Source organism: Abramis brama, assembly GCF_963993115.1.
Source record: "Abramis brama genome assembly, chromosome: 7".
Classification (NCBI taxonomy): Eukaryota; Metazoa; Chordata; class Actinopteri; order Cypriniformes; family Leuciscidae; genus Abramis; species Abramis brama.
This window is the reverse complement of record NC_139969.1, coordinates 16,340,292-16,360,473: the sequence shown is the minus strand read 5'-3', so window position 1 is coordinate 16,360,473 and position 20,182 is coordinate 16,340,292. Positions and strand designations below refer to the sequence as shown.

The 20,182-nt window shown below is 37.6% G+C and overlaps 1 protein-coding gene across 2 annotated transcripts in view; it reads left to right on the top strand.

Annotated features, from left to right (window-relative positions):
* Positions 1–6,716: 6,716 nt before the first annotated feature.
* tnr (tenascin R (restrictin, janusin)) overlaps positions 6,717–20,182 on the top strand; it is a 152,916-nt gene continuing 139,450 nt past the window's right edge. For both annotated transcript variants that reach the window (XM_084120770.1, XM_084120769.1), the window contains exon 1: positions 6,717–6,966. The gene's annotated coding sequence lies outside the window, so the exon portion shown is untranslated. The remainder of the gene's footprint in view (positions 6,967–20,182) is intronic.

The following is a 20,182-nucleotide window of genomic DNA, read 5'->3' as shown; positions in this document are numbered from 1 at the left end:
AGTTCATTCAAGGTAAAAAAATATATATATATATATACAGTGAGGAAAATAAGTATTTGAACACCCTGCTATTTTGCAAGTTCTCCCACTTAGAAATCATGGAGGGGTCTGAAATTGTCATCGTAGGTGCATGTCCACTGTGAGAGACATAATCTAAAAATAAAATCCAGAAATCACAATGTATGATTTTTTAACTATTTATTTGTATGATACAGCTGCAAATAAGTATTTGAACACCTGAGAAAATCAATGTTAATATTTGGTACAGTAGCCTTTGTTTGCAATTACAGAGGTCAAACGTTTCCTGTAGTTTTTCACCAGGTTTGCACACACTGCAGGAGGGATTTTGGCCCACTCCTCCACACAGATCTTCTCTAGATCAGTCAGGTTTCTGGGCTGTTGCTGAGAAACACGGAGTTTGAGCTCCCTCCAAAGATTCTCTATTGGGTTTAGGTCTGGAGACTGGCTAGGCCACGCCAGAACCTTGATATGCTTCTTACAGAGCCACTCCTTGGTTATCCTGGCTGTGTGCTTCGGGTCATTGTCATGTTGGAAGACCCAGCCTCGACCCATCTTCAATGCTCTAACTGAGGGAAGGAGGTTGTTCCCCAAAATCTCGCAATACATGGCCCCGGTCATCCTCTCCTTAATACAGTGCAGTCGCCCTGTCCCATGTGCAGAAAAACACCCCCAAAGCATGATGCTACCACCCCCATGCTTCACAGTAGGGATGATGTTCTTGGGATGGTACTCATCATTCTTCTTCCTCCAAACACGTTTAGTGGAATTATGACCAAAAAGTTCTATTTTGGTCTCATCTGACCACATGACTTTCTCCCATGACTCCTCTGGATCATCCAAATGGTCATTGGCAAACTTAAGACGGGCCTTGACATGTGCTGGTTTAAGCAGGGGAACCTTCCGTGCCATGCATGATTTCAAACCATGACGTCTTAGTGTATTACCAACAGTAACCTTGGAAACGGTGGTCCCAGCTCTTTTCAGGTCATTGACCAGCTCCTCCCGTGTAGTTCTGGGCTGATTTCTCACCTTTCTTAGGATCATTGAGACCCCACGAGGTGAGATCTTGCATGGAGCCCCAGTCCGAGGGAGATTGACAGTCATGTTTAGCTTCTTCCATTTTCTAATGATTGCTCCAATAGTGGACCAAGCTGCTTGGCAATTTCCCCGTAGCCCTTTCCAGCCTTGTGGAGGTGTACAATTTTGTCTCTAGTGTCTTTGGACAGCTCTTTGGTCTTGGCCATGTTAGTAGTTGAATTCTTACTGATTGTATCGGGTGGACAGGTGTCTTTATGCAGCTAACGACCTCAAACAGGTGCATCTAATTTAGGATAATAAATGGAGTGGAGGTGGACATTTTAAAGCAGACTTACAGGTCTTTGAGGGTCAGAATTCTAGCTGATAGACAGGTGTTCAAATACTTATTTGCAGCTGTATCATACAAATAAATAGTTAAAAAATCATATTTTTTTTTTTTTTGATTATGTCTCTCACAGTGGACATGCACCTACGATGACAATTTCAGACCCCTCCATGATTTCCAAGTGGGAGAATTTGCAAAATAGCAGGGTGTTCAAATACTTATTTTCCTCACTGTATATATATATATATATATATATATATATATATATATATATATATATATATATATATTCAACCACCCATTATTATTCTTACAGTTAAATTAAAATGTATCCCATTAAAAGGTATTTACAGATAGTCTTTTTAATCTTCTATTTTACCAATCTATTATGCTTTTCGTCCTGACCATAGATGTCACTAAATCACATCTATATATTTATTTTATATATTACTACTATAAATCTTACAATTTTATATAATTATATAATTATATTACTATTTTATATATATATAAAATAGTAAAATGCAAAATGCAACTTTTGTTGACTTCTGCAGTTTCAAAATTATTCAACCCCTCCATGGCAAGCGTCTTCAGTACTTAGTAGAACACCCTTTTGCTGTTCTGACCTGCTGCAAATGAGATACCAGCTTCTGGCAGCATTTCTGAGGAATCTCAGCCCATTCCTCATGAGCAATGGCCTCCAGTTCAGTAATATTCTTGGGTTTGCATTCTGCAACCGCCGCCTTCAAATCCCACCAGAGATTTTCTATGGGGTTCTAGTCAGGTGACTCTGATGGCCACTAGAATCTTCCAGGACTGCTTCTGCAACCAAGCCTTGTTGTAATTTGAGGTATGCTTGGGATCATTGTCCTGTTGGAAGGTCCAATGATGCCCAAGCTTCAGCTTCCTCACTGATGGCATGACGTTTTCTTCTAGGATTTCCTGATACTTCAATAAATCCATCTTTCCTTCCACACGCTGCAGGTTTCCAATGTCAGAGGATGCAAAGCAGCCACAGAGCATCACTGAATCACCACCATGCTTAACTGTAGACAGAGTGTTCATTTCAGCATATGCTTCATTCTTTCTTCCTCCAGACATACCCCTGATCCATAGGGCTGAAAAGTTCCAGTTTTGTTTCATCGCTCCACAGAAAACTTCTGTGGCTTATTTATATGATTTTGAGCAAATTAGAGCTGACTTTTCTTGTGCTTTTGGGTCAGTAGTGGTCTACGTCTTTGAGTTTTGGCATGCGTTTAGTACACACCTTACTGTGGAAGCTGAAACGGTGCCTGTTGCCACCAAGTGTTGCTGCAGGTCTTTTACAGTCACTCGAGGGTTTTTCTGAACCTGCCTTCTCAGAAATCTGGTTGTAGTCGTTGACTTTCATTTAACTTTTTGAACCATTCTTTTGACTTAGCCATATTTCTAACATGCAGTCAAACATGACACTCAACAAACCTAGCCAGTTCAGATATTTTGTGTGTTCTAGCTCAAGCACACCTTGTGCAACTAAATGAAGCCCTTGATTAGTTGCATCTGGATGCTTGAGAGAACACCTTTTTTGCAGATGTGTGCTGTTGTGAGAGATTCTATTCAGGGGGTTGAATAATTTTGAAACGGCATAAGTCATTAAAAGTTGCATTTTCAGTTAAATTATTGTTCAGTTACTTTTGTTTGATTTGTTCATTGTACAGTTGAAAGTCTGTAAATTTTGCCAGTAAACCTGATTTGCAATATGGGTTGAATAATTTCGATTGCAACTGTATATTCAGAAGAAATCAAATGAACGTTGGGATAAAACTCATATTGGAATATGGTAGCAGTACATGCATAATCTTCTTAGACAGGCATACTCCACTATATTTAAAAGTACAAATTTGATCTTATTTGTGTAAACAGGCTGGTATATTAACATCCCATAATTTCGAGATATATATATATTTCTATACTTCTGCAGTTTCAAAATTATTATATATATATTACACTATAAATATTACACTAAAAATATGGGTAACTACTAGGGATGGGACGGTATGAAAATTTTATATCACGATTATAGTGACCAAAATTATCGCGATTATCAATATTATCACGGTTTTGTTAAAACGAGATGAAAGTTTTTCAAAAAGAGTTGATGATCACACTGAAGACATTTCAAGAAGTTTAATATTTGAAAATCAACAAACAACAAATAAAACAAGCAGCTCTATGCACTTTTTAGAGCAAGATTCTATTATGTGGTATTTCCTTCCTTATAATGACGGTCGTCAATAGCAATGCATTATAACACCGCGCACATCCATTGTAACGGCCGCCTAGTGTTAAGTAGTGTTCATGACATGAATGTTGATGTGCCTTTAAGATAACTTCTTCTATGGCGTACGTTATTGTATGCATGCTGGTTTTATGTGAGCGCGCACGCACAGTGAGAGTGAGATTGCTCGCGCAAAGAGGAAGATGACCTCTACTGCTGACCGTTGTTTTATTATAATGTGTTTACTTCCACTTTGATTTGTAGCGTGTTTTAGAGTGTTTTATTTTCCCTTTTAACATTCGCTCTTCGACATGTATGTGAAGTGTGCGCTTAACTGAGAGAAAACATCTATAAAAGTCTCGTGGAACTAACAGTTCATTTGCACTGTCTTGTATCTGGGTAACGTTAGTATTCAAACTCTCTGACAGACGTTACACCATGATCACAATGGACGCGCTCTCTCGTTTCATTCAAATACAACTTGCCGTCTTGCGTCTCCGTTTTTAATTGTATTTTAAAATTAAATCAGAGTTTTGATTTATTGTTTACAGAGTTTGATAATATTGTTGTGATGATCATCTTGTCTGAACGATTGTTTTGTACGCTGTAATGGATTTATAAACAGGTAAGATTTAAAACATTAATCTCAATTCAATGTCCCCGTAATTATGTGCTAAAAAAAATCGGTGTAATAAGTGTATAATGAATATAAATTATTATCCCTTAAATGTCACATAGTCTTGTTTGAACTTGTTCGTTCGTCTTTGGCTCAAAGCCACTTGCTGCGAACTTTTCTTTGCGGAAGCTTCACGTTTATTTCAAGTGATTGATATAAAATAGTTCAACTTAAAACAACATTTTATGCCCAATTATTTCCTAGTAGTTTTGGTATTGAGGTCAAAGTTAACTTGCCTTGCGTTCGCTATACAACAGTGGGTAATGGTCACACAAGACGACTCGGCTACTTTCTTGTGCATGTTAGAGCTGACAGGGTGACCATCCTCGATTAAGTTTCCCTCAGGATTTTTGTTAAAGCCAAAATATGACCACACCTCAGAATTGGTTCTCTTAAAAGGCAGAAAAATCTCCCGAGCACGGTCACTGCCTTCCGCAATTCCTTCTTGAATAAAAAAAAACAACAACATTGCGCGCTGCGCCTGCATCAGACTGTTGCTGGCTGAACAGGATCTAAAATCGCGATAATCAAACACGGTTTTAATGATTATAATTTTAATTAAATTTTAAACGATATTACTAACCGTCAGTGCATTTTATCGTGGTTTATAGTGAAACCGGTAATCGTCCCATCCCTAGTAACTACACTACTTTACTAGACTATAGGAACGTGCTTTCCTGCGTTACCCAAGCCGTGTTTGCCTGCGTGTAAAGCTCTGATCTGTTTAAGTGGTGCGTGCATGCCTGTGTGTGTGTGTGTGTGTGTGTGTGCTTGCACCGTTGTCATGGAGATCGATTTGAGTGACGTAGCTGCTGGTGCGAAGGGGAGCGCGAAATGGAGACGGAGTCGGAGACGGGGTTTCGGCCAGTGGCGATATTCACATTACTTTCAGTTTATTGCTTGAAAGGACAAAAACATTCACGTGAAATGCACTCTATGCCCAGGCAGCAAGTACTGGCCATCGGGACTACTGGGAGATTCCCAGTGGGCTGACGTGCCTTTTGGGCCGACATCTCGTACTTTTTTTCTTTTTCAGTTTTTTTGTCGAAAGGAATGTGCAGAGAAATAGCGTGAAAAATAGACACAGGCCCTTCAAGCAGACGCTGTAAAATGTGTCAAAATGTTTTCTGCAGCAGCATGACCTTCATCAGCTCCCGTGGCTGATGATTAGGATAGTGAGGAGGATCAGGACAGAGATGAGAAAGTGTAGAGCCTGTGGTAAGCAGAACTAACAGTTACTTTCAAAACACTTAGGCTATGTCACGAGTGTAGGAACCCATTATCCAGTAACGCATTATTTCCACATCTGCATAGTTGATTTACTATACATTTAATGAGACGCGTTTGTAAACCATGTTTTCCGCCAAAATAAAAGATCATGTGCTTATATCTCTTTCAAGTATAGAAATTAGTACAAAACTAATTGTGAAAGTTTCCTTTATTTTTCAGTGCATTTGTTTTACAATATATGTCTATTAGTGTGCTATTATTATTATGGCCAAAATGCTAGGGCCGATTTTTTTGTCCCAGTCCAGCCCTGATGTGTCTACCACCGCGGACATTTGTCCTTTATCCAGTTGTTTGTGGATTTTACAGTGAGGCATATTTCTTTGTGCAGACATGGATATTGTTCTTTTTATATGGTTTTACATGCCATTTTGTATAGGCTACATTTATAAACACTATGTGGACAGGCTAAGTGATGATAGGGCTATGATGTTTGTCCGTATCTACAGGGTAAATTAAGAAATGGGAAAGTAAAGTAATAAGTAGTGAAGTTACTTTTCAAATGCAGTAACTAGTAATCTCATTACAATTTACAGAAGTAACTAGTAACTAATTACTTTTTTTGTGTAACTACCCCGACACTGTATGTGTATATATATATATATATATATATATATATATATATATATATATATATAGTAATGAACATACATATTGCCTCCTATAATGCTTGAAATGCTGTCACTGTATTTTTACAGTGAACCTGTGCCAACTAAAGCTGCCAGCTTTTACTGTAAATTTAGCTTATATAGTGTGTGAGAGAGAATCCACATCTCATCCTTTTGTCTCTCTCTGTCTCCATTCTCCTCTCTCTACAGCTTTCTCTTTCAGAGCGAAGCCGAACTGAAGCTAGTGGGATTAGTTCTGGACTGGCTACTGTCGGCTATTGGAACACCCTCTAGAGGCTGCAGGAGGAGAACGCCAGCGCTAGCAGATCAATACAATGGGAGAGAGAGAGAGAACAAGACAGGGGGTAGAGAGGCATAGGGAGGGTAGGAGAAGGAAAGAGAACGAGAGCGGGGGGTGTCGCCGGGTGAGGGAGGGAGACAGAGATAGCGTGCATTTGCGTGTGCGAGAGAGAGAGAGAGGAGGGTGTGAAAGGCGGATAGACAGAGAGAGACGGGAGTTAGTGCGAGAGCAAGGTGTACACGTTACTCAGCCATCCTCATTGCAGCCGCGACAGGCAGCCAGAGAGGAGCTCCAATCTAACCGGTGGCAACAATAGACTACAGAAAACACAGCTTGACCGATCAGTAGACCTTTGCCAGAAACATTGTGAGAGGGAGAAAGCTGCTCACGGACCAGGGTGGAGCAGATAAGGTGAAGATCTGAGGCAATTACAGCACCGGGTTCCAAAACTAGGTAAGTTGAGCAGCTTGTGTTTAATAAGTGCTCTCTTCTCATCGCGGCTGTGCTGTACTTGAGGGGACTGATTGGGGTTTGTGTTTTCTGCATCAATCAAAACATTATCAATCTGAGCTTCAGAGATTCAAAGACTGTGTCTGATGTAACCAAAAGCTGTATTATTCTTCTATTTGAACATGCATTGAGTTGAATTCTTTAAAACAGTAGCCTACTCCAGAAGTATCAGAATGCATTTGTTGTTTTTGAATGACTCATAAGTGCAAGTACAGTGAGTAAAAACATTGCATGGATGGTTTTAAAGAAGTTGGTTTAATATGCCCTTTTGATGCATATTATGATTGGAGAACTTTTTATTTTCAGTAATATCTGTCATTTAGATAATGACAATGAATATAAGTAATGAATATTGTATTTAAAATTGTTGGAAGAGAATGTTCTATATGATGCATGCAAAACTATATGGAAGTATTGAACAACTGACAAAATAATATATGATATATATCAGCATATATAAACGGTTTAGAAATACAAATGCAAAACTGTATATTATGTAGAACATGTTTTTTTGGGTCAGCTCTATTATTTCAAAGTTTGACATATCCCAGCAATTTCCCTCAAATCTAGATGCAATTTGTTTCAAGAATTGAACAAGTAGGATCTGATTGCTCTGTGCCTTTTTGCATAGATGTTTTCTGAATGCCAGCCTCACTGTACCCCAGAGTGAGCAATTATTCTGTGCAGTGGGAAAACTTTCCATCCAAATAGTTGGCGATGCTGTTATGGGCAGATAATGATGTCACATCCATTCTGTGGATAAACTGGCTGTTTATTTGTTCCACTACATCCTGTGGCACCTTTTTGGAGAAATATTCTCACTCTTGCTGTTGTTCATCCATTCCTCCTCCCTGCAGAGCTGCACTGTGAGGGATATTGTCATTTTTCTTAAGTGTTTGATTTGTCAAAGTCAGCTGAACATATTGTCCATGGGCAGAGAGTGTGGTATCGGCATTATATTAAAAATCTGGTGTGGGGGGATTCTTTCTGCAGATTTATAGTGGAGAATAAATCTTAACACCTCAGCTACGAGACCTTTTCTTCACCGCGCTGCCATGTGAACGAACGATACCGCATGCCTCCCCACACAGTGTAAGATGAGAGCCCAGGGGTACATGGTAATCTCTCCGTAGGTAGATCACACCTCTCCGCTGCCCATTCCTTCCTTCCTCCTGCTCCTCTTTCATTAGTCTCAGGCATGATTTCAAAGCTTTCCCTGAGTCTGAGAATTCAGATAACGCGGTCTGCTCCCACTAGCACACTGGCCAATCTATTAAACATGAAGCCGTCAGAAGGCTCTCTCTCAACCAACACAGTCAAATTTATGGAAATGTAAATCAATAATGTGGACCAGCAAATAGTACATTTTAAAATGTTTGCTTTGGCTGAAATGGCACAATCATTGCTAGGACAAAGGTACTGAGAATGGCACTTAAATGGAAAGACGTAATTCTAATAAAAATGTAGGCAAATTCAAATGGTGCTTCCACACAAAAGAAGATATTTAGAAAAATTCCTTAATGCTTTTTTTTTTCTCCATGCAATGAAAGCCAATGTGGTCCAATGTTGTTTTGAACCCCACTGTCTCTCATCATATGGACAAAAGCAGTTAAACATTCTTCAGAATATCTTCTTTTGTGTTCCAGATAAAAAAAGTTAGTTTTGGAACGACATGAGGGTGAGTAAATGATTACAGAATTTTCATTTTTGAGTGAACTATCCCTTTAAGATGATGTAATGTAATGACAAATCATGGCTTTCTTTCTGTGCTCATTATTAGTCTGCAGAGCTGTTGTCTATCCATCTTAAAATTAGAAAATGTCACCATGTGTTGAATATTCTGACCAATGAGGGGATAGTTTGCTTAGATGTGACTTTTATTAACAAATTTAGGTTCGTTTTGAAATGTTGCCATGTGAAAGCGAAATAAACCAAGCAGAAAATACAACATTGATCTCGGTTTCAGAACAAAGCAAACGGATGTTTCAGTATATGGCGAAAACATCCATAAACATGCATAACATTTTACTATAAATAAATGAATATAGCCTATGCCATATAATTAATGGTTTTAATTAATTATAATTAATCAATTCTGTGAGGTTTTTGTAAGAATTTTTTTTATTTTTCCCGAAAATACTAGTTAATGTTATCGCATTGGACTGAAACTTAGTGACTTTGTTGACAAAGGGTATAACTACTTCTCCAATGTTTTTTGAGAGTACTTTTTTTCTTACTTTGTATAACTACTTCTCCAATGTTTTTTGAGAGTACTTTTTTTCTTACTTTTTTGTCACCTTGTTACACTTGTGGTGTTCCCAGTCAAAAATGACCGGCCTACAAAAAATAGCTTATAAATCACTCATTATACTATATTATCACCCAATATTGGATTCAATCTTTTTGTCAACTTGTTCTCTTTCAATTAGGAATGGTTTTATATTTCTATTTGCATCTGATTAATCGTAGGCCTCATTTATCTGAGAGTAGGCATCTCATTTTTTGAGTAAAAAAAGCATTATTTATGAATAATTTTCACAATATTAAATAAAATATGGGGAAAAAAAATGGCACTGTTGATCACACTAGTCTACTTTAATGTTTCACCAGGAAGTTTGTTTTGAAAAACTTTTATTTTGTATAAAATGGCACAGAGTTCCCGGTCAAAAATGTACGGCCATTGAAAGTGAGTGGAAGACTGAAAAATTTATTTTTCAGGAGCATGTTCATTATGTTCATGTACACATATGTGCATGTGTGTGCTTGCAAACATCGAGCCCTTGGACCTGTGGATACACACACACACACACACACACACACACACACACACACACACACACACACACACACACACACACACACACACACGTTGAAACAAACTATTTTGAGTATTACACACTTTTTCAAAGAGAGAATCTTGATCCTACCCTGAACTGCATCTGACATTATCACACGCACACACACACACACACACACACACACGTACGTTAAAACACACAAACTATTTTGAGTATTACATTCTTTTTCACAGAGAGGAATTTGATCCTACCCTGAACTGCATCTAATATCCACTCATCCATCTGACATTACCACACACACACACACACACACACACACACGCGCATGCACACAGACACGTATGCGCAAACTGGATTTGCTCCGCAGTGACCATGTTTCAAAAGAATATTTCTTTCGTGTTCTTTGTTTCATCACAGTTTTCAGACAAAATATTATGACATTGTTTTGGGACTAAAATGTACAAATATAGATTTTATAGCACAGACACATATAAATGCCTCACATTGCCTTGGTTGGCATTCATTTTGTAGCAGCACAATGGCAAAGAAGCTCTCTGTGCATGATTTTCTTCATCAGATCATTGATCTACACACTAGTGAGGAGGAGGCAATGCAGGATGAATCTTGCAGTGAAGGAGCATTAGAAGATGTATCAGAAGAAGGCACCAGATGCTACAGGCCTTGGAACAACTGATGAGCAGCAGTCTTCTGATGACGAGGGCCCAGCTGATGGTTACATTCTGGTCGAAAGATGGAATTCGCCATTGTGCTTCTACAAAATAAATGTCAAGCAAGACACTGTGAAGCCATTATATGTGTCTGTGCTATAACATATTTATTTGTAAATTTTCATCTTTTTCTGTGTGAGAATTTCAGTTTCTGAAGTCCCAAAACACAATGTCATAATATTTTGTCTGAAAAGTGTGTGTGTGTGTGTGTGTGTGTGTGTAGCGTGTGTATGCATGTATCCACACATGCACAGGTCCAAGGGCTCGATGTTTGCATGCACATAATGTGTACATGAACATAATGAACATGCTCCTGAAAACTAAATTTTTCTCTTATTTTTTTTCAGTCTTCCATTCACTTTCAATGGCCGCCCATTTTTGACCGGGAACACCACAAGTATAACTTTGTGCCATTTTGTACAAAATAAAAGTTTTCAAAACAAACTTCCTGGTGAAACATTAAAGTAGAGTAGTGTGATCAACAGTGCCATTTTTTTTTTTTTCATATTTTATTTAATGTTGTGAAAATTATTCATAAATAATGCTTTTTTTTACTCCAAAAATTAGATGCCTACTCTCAGATAAATGAGGCCTACAAATAGAAATATAAAACCAGTCCTAATTGAAAGAGAACAAGTTGACAAAAAGATTGAATCCAATATTGGGTGATAATGTAGCATAACAAGTGATAAGCTATTTTTTATAGGCCGGTCATTTTTGACCGGGAACACCACAAGTGTTATAAGGTTTTGAACACAACCTGAGGGTTAATTTAATATAAACGCATCTGTGCAGCTGTATCTTGTGTTAATCATGATTGCATAATAACATTTTCTGATACTTTTCCCTCTCAGTGAGATTAATTAACATGTAGCGGCATGCTTGTGGGTAACCAAATAGCACAACTGTGTTAGTCTATGAGGAAATTAATAATTTACATAATATTTCAGTCCAGGGGCTTTGCCTCTGCACAATGCCCAGCAGTGACTGTTGCAGAAGTTTCCTCTACTCTTGCTATTAGACTGCTAAATAGTAATTAAGCCAGGGCCCCATTTGCATGCACTCTGCGGAAGAACGCAAACGTTTAAAAAATCGGACTGCATATATTGGACCACCCGAGGATCATTGTCCAAAATGAAAGCAGGTTGAGGCGGCTGCTCTCTATGCACTCCCTGTTCAACTGCCATTAAATGGCTACTCTCACTCAAGTGACTACTCTTTTTTTTTATTTTTTTTTTTTTAAATACAGCTTAGCTGATGGATCACTTTATTATAACGCTATGTTATTGCAGTTTGTGTGCAGTTTTAATGCGCTCCTGCTGTTGAAATGACCCTTTTGAGCACAATTGTTCTCAATTTAATTACCAACCCTCAATGTTCAGCATAAGCCAAGGACACGCTAGGCGATGACAACTGTTTTTGCTGAAAAAAATTATACCATATAAAGGAGGCATTTCACATTTACCCCATCAAACATGAAGCTGTGGTCTGTTCTGTCATAGGTTCAATCTGTTTGATAAATGCTTCGCCGGCTCTGTGCTGTTTTGGTGTTCACCTTCTGATAGCCACACTAGCTTTAAATAATACCTAGGTACAAAGAGAGTTGGGGAAAGAAAATTACTTGAACACTTGCCCACTGCTTGTGCACCTGATTTTTTTTCCTGCCACCTTAACAATCTTGCAGATGATCCCCAAACTCCAGTTCAGTCATTAGGGGGAGCTGGTGAGCTCTTGCTTTGGTTTGAAAATGTGCTTGTGGCTTGATGATCATTTCAGAACATCAGACAATGAATGAGCTGCAGCGTGATGCTCTAAATTAATGGGATTAATGTTTATTTGGCTAATCTGATTAACAAATTAATCGGATTGAATTGTTCCAGAGTGTGCAAGAAATCCTGTTAGTAAAAAAAACATATTCATCAACATTATTTAAAGGTGCAGTGTAGCGACACCAAACCGCATTATGAATATATTCAAATTAGTTTTAAACACTCCGTCTGCCATTGTTCAGTAAACATAGTCCCATCCCAAATGTATGCCTGTGAATAAGAAAATAGCATGTCCATCTCAGTCGGGTTTCCCAAACAAACATAATGCAATTCTTTTTAGTACTGCTAGTAGTGCAGAACACACTTCCATTTTAAATGTGCTGTAAGAGAATATGCTTAGTTCTGCCGGACTTAGCTAATGAATTAGACTGCGTGCATACTCATAAAAACCCCACGGACTACAGACATGTCAGCAAGCCCAAAAGCGCAAAAATGATTTACTTGCAGAGGGCATTTCTGATTGGCTAAAACACTGTGTGCTGTGCATTTTACAGAGCCTGTCACAGAAACCGGTGTGATTTCTCAGTACACCTATTCCAGTGATGTCTGTCATAGTTGGAACATTTTATGCTTGGTATTCAAAAAAAAGAAATAAATTAATTAATAGTGAAAATGCACCTAGTCAGCACTTTAGGTTTTGCTTGTGTTTTTATTGGAATTATATCAGGTATACCTGACAGGTAGCCTGACAATATTAGATACATTTCCAACTGCTGGCATATTGAAAAGCTTTGCTGAGCCAAAAAAAAATCAGCAATCAATATAGGGCTAAAAACACTGTTATATAGTGCTCAGTGACAAAGAACATTTAACTTATCAGCTCGCATTCGATCAGGGCCAGCTAACAGGGCGATTGATTGCTCTGTAAAGCTCTGGAGGAAATGGAAGAAATGAATAAATCAGGAGTGATTTACAAACGCACAGATAAGAGCCAGGTATTTCTTAGCTTCTATCAGGAATGGTCAAGTGTGCTGATATACTGTGTATGTGTTTGTAAAGAAGCAGCTAAAAGAGGACAGAAGTGAGAAGACAGCAGGTAGTCAACAGCCGGTTATGTTCATCTATACTGAGGGACATAGACAAATAAGACTGTTTATTTGTTTAATTTGTCAATTGTTTTGTTGATAATGCTGAATTTGAATGCTGAAACTGAATGAGTTATTATGTGAGTATACATTAGGGTTGATCATTTAACATTTTCATGTGATTTTTAAAAAATGCATTATTGAAAATTACTGCAGGCAAAAATCAGTGTGCATTATCTCTGTTGCACTGGAGGGTCATCGGGTGGAGCAGGAAAACATCTCTTCTGAGTAGTTATCTTGCCAAGATTAGGTAGCCAAAGCCAATTAAAGAACTCAACCATAATTTCTAAATAAAACACGATTAGTAGGCCAATGAAATTTAAATGTCAAAAACAGTGCAAAACTAATTAAAACATAATTAAAAAAGAAAAAAAGATTAATGCTCAAATAAATATGAATTTGGCACCTCATTTTGATTTGCGCCCTTATTCAATGCATTCAGTTAACCTTTTTCTCCCCTTTGTGATATACTGTATTTGCGATTAATTAATTTGAATATAATGCAATTCATTTGATTAAAATATATGATTTCTTAGGGTACATTTACTCGACAATGATGTGCTTAAAACTGATACGTTTTTCCTATGAGTTTTTTTGCGTACAGACAGACAACACCATTGTCAAAACGTTTCCCATTCACACGGATCCACGAAAACGACAAAAAATGCTGTGTTCTGCTGCCAGGCCATGGCGATTAAACACTATAGACTGAATATGTAATACGCATGTGCATGACATTATCGTTTTCAGAGATTCACGTTTTTGTTGTTCACACAGAGACCGTTTTCAAAAACGTGCACTTTAAAACCCGCTTTCAAAAGTTTGCATTTTCAGGCACCCAAAACGCTGTTGTCCTGTAAATGAACGGCCAAAACGCATAAAAAGTATTACTTTTTTTAGTTTGAAAAACGGTGTCGTGTTAACAGCCCCTTTTGATGGCCAAACTGGTTGGTAGATGTTATTTTTGAAATGTTTGTCTGTACAGACACTCATGCTATTGCTCTTAAACAGTTAAAACTTGCTTGTTTAAAGACTAGTCCATGCAGTTGCTGCACTGAAACTGTGATTAAAAGTTCACACTTTGATTTGATCTGTGGTATACATACTGTATAAGTTCAAGAAAATAATAATGTTTTCTCATTTTTAAATTGCCTGTTTGTTTATCTCGTCCTAAAGAAACTGGTAAACAGAGTGCTATCGTGACTTGTAGGGACTGTCATCTGCCAAAGCTGGCAAAATAGATAAACTGTAATGTGTTATCTCTTTAGTCTAGCACAGTAATTTTAGATTTCCAGCGTGGGTGAGGTCACAATTATTTCAGCCAATCAGGTTTGCTGCGGATCTTGCACCTGTTAATTGACGTGATTAAGGAGTAAAACAATTATTTGCTCCAGTGAAGATTCCATCTGTCTTCAGTTAGTTAGAATTGTATCATTAACTTAATATGTTATCTGCTCACAAATTTCCTCTGCTAAATGTTGGGAATGGAAATGTGCCGACTCGTGGTCACATTTTAATTGTAGCTCTGTAAACGCACACCCTCGGAGATACTGATGTGAACCTACATGTAATGTATTAATCTTTCTGATACAATGTCATTTTCAATTATTGCTAGTATTCCGACATTTCAACTGGATTCTGGAAGAGACATGGTCAATGAATGCTGTCACAAGCAATCATTGACAATGTGTCAAATCTATATTGCTAAAGGACACGGGGTACTGCACTCATGCAAACGCACGCTTGCCATGTTAGAAAGAGAGAAACAAATACGTTAGATACATATTTTTCTTATTTTGCACTCCTAAATTGCTTGTATTCATTATTTCAGCCCAAGATGGCATAAAACAAATGATTTTATAACTTCTAGGCAGTGCTAGTAATTACATCAGTGGAACTGATTAAGTTCACCCAATAATTAAACAAATTTCATTGATTTCCCACAGAGACACAGTCCAGTTCACGAACACATCCACCATCCGCTCCTGCTTCCTGTTCTCCCTGAAGCAATAGGCCAATCAGATGACTGCGGTTTGAGAAGTGCAATAAAAGTCAGACACATTGATATTCTGTGCAACGGACTTTCCTGTCCTTTTGTCAATAGATAAAGATTGAAAAGAGGTGGTTTGTTGAAAAATAGATATATATCACACACAGCTCTTCTGTTGTAGCAGGAATCAGCAGATCTGTTGTGTGGATATTTGCTTTGACCTACTGTTTGTAGTTGTGTGGCTGGCTCATGTTGGTCTTTCCCTCGCTAGTTCTCCCCATCTGTGCGGGCAGATGGATGAACACTCCCACATAAAGATTTCTTTGCCAATTGCCATCCTTCCTGCTTTGTAGTTAAAAGAGAAAATTGAAGCATTTTTGGATCCTTTGTCTTCACTAAGCGGTCCAGCTATCATTTCATTGCCTCTTTCATGGACTTTTCTGGCTAACCATTCCAATAGTCTTGATTTGTCAGCTGAATGCATGTGAATAATATCAGCGCGTGTCTTATTTTAATGTACAAGTGCATTGTGATTGTCTGAGAGACTTGATCTAAACAAAAGCCAACTCAATTGCTGACGAGTGTAATATTTAAATAGATTCTGCCTGCCGAACAGAGTCGGTGAGGAATTTCGAGGAGACTCTGAGATTTACATTCAAATACGCCGCAGCAGTGCCATGTTGTCATTTGATGTAAATTCCTTTGGTCAACATTGTGTTCGTCGTAGAAAGAGCTGTTTGTAGTTAGATTTGCGGTTGATTTCAAAGAGACTTCTTGGACCGTCTTTAAAATGATTAAAGAGATACAGTAGTTCAGCCAGATATGAATATTCTGTCATCATTTACTCACCCTCTTTGTAGTTCCACATCTGCATGACTTGCTTTCTTTTCTAGACCACAAAAGGAGTTAAAATATTCATGCTGCTTTTCTTCCATACAATGAAAGTGAATGGTAACCAGGGGCTGTGAAGCTCCAAAAATGAAAAAAACAAACAAACAAAAAAACACACCATCATTTGTGCAATTTGAATATGTGCATATAAAATTTGTCAGGTTGTGATTGGTTGAAGTCGGCATGAAACAGAAGTTGCGATAGTCTTTTCTTCCCTATTGTGATTTATATCCAAGTGAAACGGCTTCTCGAACAAGAAAAAGATAGGGCAGGGCAGGATTTTGTCCATTGGGAATTGATTGGATCATTGGATTGTTGTCATTTGCTGAATGCACTGGCTCTCCAATAATACATTACAACAGCGATATCAAACAAACTAATTATTTATGGTCGAGAAAGACAATGCATGTACAGTATCAGTATTTTGGATACATTTGAACCGTTGCACCCCTGGCAAAAAGTCATTAGAAACTAGTTGTGCTATTTTATCTGGTCACCATTCGCTTACATTATATGGAAAAAAGCAGCTTAAAATATTTTGTTTAACATCTCATTTTGTGTTCTGCAGAAGAAAGAAAATCATACTGTTTTGGACATGAACAGAATTTTTGGGAGAACTATCCCTCATGCTGCATTCGGGGAAAAAATTAATTAAACTAATTAATAAATAAATAAATATAAAATGTAGTACTACAGTATGCAGAGTTTCTAGTAACATAAAAACAATTAAATCTGTTCAAGAACTCAACCAGCGAACAGTGGGTTATTAATTCAGTCCAGTACTTCCAATATCTAAAAGTATAATGTCATTTCTTTCTATTTTTTTTTTATTTTTTTTGCACATCACAAGTGTTATCCTACTATTCACAGTTTTTTTTCTGTCAGGTTTGTTCCTCTTAAACAAGCAAGACACGTCTCCTTCTCCCCACTGCAATGAAGCCGAAATGGCCTGTGCATGTTTTTAAGCGGTGTTAATGTGTGCTGGCCTATGGAACACACATCCTTGGAGAAAACATCTCCAGTCTGATTAGCGTTTATAAAATCTAGCCACGGTCTGTGCAGTCTGACTTCATATTTCACATTAACCCACCAGCGCAGCCCAGTACAATGAGGCTTTTCTGGGCAGGCAGTGTGGGCATGTGTTACAGTGGAAGAGCTGTTATGAGAGAACGGACACTAGAATTGGCAACAGGTCTTTATTCTAATCAGGCTGTCTTGAATGGGCTCTTTCCTTTTCATTTCAATGGATAGTTCACTCAAAAATGAACAGTGTTGTCATTATTTGCTCACCCTATACTGTATGTTGTTCCAAAAACTGTAAAGAATATCCACTTTTTTCATCTACCCTAGCTCTCTTTGGCACTTTTATGATCATTGTGGAGATAATTATCTGATTTTTCTGTCAGAAATGTCATGAATTAATAATTCTTTTGAGCCATAACTTTTTAATGAATCATTTGATCTGGTTCACAAAACTGGTCTGAATGGTTCAGGAATCAGACTGATCTGACTCAATTATCCAGTTAACAACTATAATGACTTAACGTTTGATCTGTTTGTGACATAAAGCTTACATAATGCTTCGTAAAATATGGACCGATGATTTGTATCATCTTCAGCAGTCATTAACATTATAAACGAATGAAATAAAACATTAAAATTTCTCCTTTTGCGTTAAAAAGATGAAACTAATTTGGGAACATGGTTGAGGTCTTCAGCTTCACTGTAATAAGGCATTGTCAAGTGTTTCCGACCCAGTCTGCGCTGAATGTTTCTAAAGAATGACTTGTTGGTTGCAGGTGAATCAGTGTACCAGGTGCAGCCTACAAAAGCTTCACTCGGTACAGGTGCAATATCAAAGACATTTTGTGAGAGGCACAATGTCCTTCACAAAGTATATATCCAAGCATTTGACGTGTTGTGAGGTGAAGCTATCGCCCTAGGACATCGGTTTGCTTTGGTGTCATATTTGTTTTGCGCAACTGATTTATATACTGAAATCTTAAAGACAGAAACAAAATGACATTTCCATGCGTTACGCTCGATATTCACTTGACCTCAATGTGTATTGACTTTGTGCTCTGTAGCGAGACAGAACTGACCAAACAAAATGCACACAAAAAAAATGCTTTGACCTTTTATTGTCCGTGTACAGATCAGGGACAAAACAATTGAACTCTATATGTAAAAATTCTCCATACAAATGCATGAATTATGTATTTTTAAAGAGTTTATTGTTATAAATACTGTATATTAAGAACACTTAAGAACACTAAACAAGGCTTAAGCTAGTCCCAGACTAAAATGCATGTTTGAGCTGTTTTAACTCAAAGTAACTTGCACTGACATTAAAATGTCATTGCAATTGTTTTGTGTTTTTACTAAGGCATATTTATAAAAGCTACATAAATGTCCTAATTGAACTAAGGTCTAATCTTGGCTTAATCTAAGCCCTGACTTTGAAACCAGACCTAGGTTTCCTTAAAAAAAGCTCCAGTTTGGGTAAAAAAAAAAATCAGCTTTATACTGTTCTCACAGTCCAGTCCTCAGAGTAGTCAGTATAGGCAGAGCTTCTTTTTATTCTGTGAACATTCAGATTTGCCTCTTGAGTTGAAATAAGAAGTTATTCATGTGTTCTATTTGTTTATTCATCTATTCATTATCAATTTGACTGCTGCATCAAATCCAGTTTTGTTCACATACTTTTTCATCAACAGGCTAGGAGACTAACTGAATATTATTTATTTTTGTTCAAATAAAAGGATTACTAGTAGGATTACAATTTTTAAGCATGTTTGGAAAGAAATAAAGTATAATATTGGTGGATCCTGAACTGCCCAGAAGTGCGTTCATTGTTGGAAAATGTTTCCCTCTCCATTTTACTGGTAAGATTGACGATTTTTAAGACATTTAAGTTTGTCACCTAGTAGATGTTTGCTTTTCGCATTCTGATAGCAATCACTAAGTAAAGTGGTCTAAATGTATTTATGAACCAAAACAATGAGCTTATGCTGCGTTCACTCCATAACTACCGTAATTTGTCAGAGATTATGTTATACTTGTAGCCTGACTTGAATTTATGCATTTCAGTGGCAACACTATCATAGCCAAAATTAATCTGCAGCAGTCAGGTGGTACAGGTCAGTGCAAGTTGTTTGTTCTTTATTATTGTAATGTTATTGGCATTGAGACATGAGGTAGTTTAACGCCGTCTCTCATGATGTTTTTGTTTTGCTCCCTGCTGTACGCGTTCATGTGTTTTGATGGAGGCGTGGCTTAGGAGACGCTCTGAAGGGAGTGTGTGATCTTATGCTTTCAAAGCTAGCTCGCTATTGTTAGCCTCTCCGATAATTGCTTACCCTACCTTAAAAACATTTAAGTTTGTCACCTAGTATTAGATTTTTTTTTTTTTTTATGTATCCCCCTTTTTCTCTCCATTGTACTGGCAAGATTGCTGATATTTAAGACATTTAAGTCATGTAGTGCTTCTCTCTTGTCATTATTTGCATATGAAATTTGCATGCCCATTGATTGGATTGGTGTACTTATTATATCATGGTCATTGTACTGCATCTCTCACTATTTTGCATGGTGCCTCGGGTATGTGTCCAAATATCCATATTATTAATCTGGCCTCGGGACAGGAAGCCTACCAACATTTTGTTCCTGCTCTATTGGTTTTATTAATTAATTATCTGTAGCAGAATACATTTTTGTAGTAGTCCTCTGTTCATCAGTTAAACTGGTTTAGAAACAGATTTTACTCCACACTTAACCTCCAGCTTGTTGCTGGTCACTGAATCAAATTTGTAGGCCCACACAAAGTTGAAATCACCAT